Below are 1543 nucleotides of genomic sequence, written 5' to 3'. Positions count from 1 at the left end.
GACCACCAACTACTCATATGCAAATTCATATGCCCCTCCTTTTATACCTCTGTTATTCCCCTGCCCAATCATACACACCATGATTGGTCATCCACAGGAGTTTGGGTATTTGCCCACCTTCAATTGGCTAGCCATTGCTCAGGGTAACAGTTTGGAAACCTATTTGAATCTTATCGGTTACTTCAGATATAGGAATGCGGAAAACTCCTTGTGCTCTTACAGAGAAGAATTATTCCACTTTATGGCAGTTGATCAATCCGGTTGGGATTTACCATAGGTGGGGGTTGTTTGTTAAAAAACCACTCAAGCGGGTGGGGTGGGGTTCTCTGATAACTGGTCCTTTCACTGACTAGATGGAACACAAGCATGCATATCCTTCAGTGTGTGACCTGTTACATTACACCCCTTACTCTTGCTTCCGCTGGTCCCACAGTTAAAGAAGTATCAACCTTATTGTAAGAGACAGGCTAATTCCTCTCTAACCCACCCACACCTCTTTCCTGCAAAACCTTCTTTCATCTGTGCGTGGCACCTTTTTCAAATCTTCTCTAAATGGTAAATGGAGGGTAATAAGGCCCTGCAGGGCTGACTCACTCCCCGGCAACAACCTATCTTGCTGACAAACACCACAGCCAGTCAGCATGCTCCACTACTACTTCCTCAGCCAGGAGACTTCCCGTTTAACAATGTCACCACTAGTGCCAGCAGCTGCAGCCAATCCAGCAGCTATATGACTAATTCCTCTGCCAGAAGACAGCCCCTTCCTCCCCAAGTCTTTTAAAAGGCCACTTCTTCACGCCATGTGCAAACTTCTTTGACTTATCCTGCCAGCCTGTCTATCTCTCCCTCTCTCTTCAGCCGGGATCAGAGAACAGTGCTCTAGGGCCCGAGAGCCTGAGAGCCACAATAAAAGCTTCTTTGCTTACTTTTGGTCTCTGCGCCTGTTTTACCTAACAGCAGGTCCAAATGCACTCAAACCAACAACTTCTTCCAGTCAATCACATGCTGCTTTGCCTTTCTTCTGCCAATTGTCAGTGCCCATGACCCCAAATAAGGCACCCAAAGCCACTCCGAGCAGCTACTTGGCAATGTTTGGTGGTTTAAGAAAAGGAGATTGAAGAAAAATGGGAGCTCTGGTAGCTTAGATGTAAGGAATTGTGCTGCCAGTAAAAAGGTATGCAGAAGGATAGGCATTCTCCTCCCATGTGATTTACTGCCTCTGAAAACTCACTGGAGGGTTAGCTATGGGTCAGATCCTATTTAACAGCACACAACAACATGATAAAGAAACATCAATAGGTATAGAAGAAATGAAACCCTTTCATTCAGTAGAGTATCTGAAGATCTGATTACCAAATGTGATACTCCCTTTGCTATTTAATCCAATTATGAGATTTCCTGGTGATTTCTGGGGTGCATGCAGAAGGAAGGCTGTGTTCAGAATCCACAGGGTTGTGGCTACCTCCCTGGGGCAGCTGGAAAGGCACTCCCCCAAGGGTAGGTGAATGATGTTCTGAATTCCACAGAGCTGATAAGCAGTGTC

This window comes from Elephantulus edwardii, unplaced genomic scaffold (genome assembly GCF_000299155.1).
Source record: "Elephantulus edwardii isolate Elephantulus edwardi_28Jun2011 unplaced genomic scaffold, EleEdw1.0 scaffold00042, whole genome shotgun sequence".
NCBI classification, from domain to species: domain Eukaryota; kingdom Metazoa; phylum Chordata; class Mammalia; order Macroscelidea; family Macroscelididae; genus Elephantulus; species Elephantulus edwardii.
Note: the sequence above shows the minus strand (reverse complement) of the source record.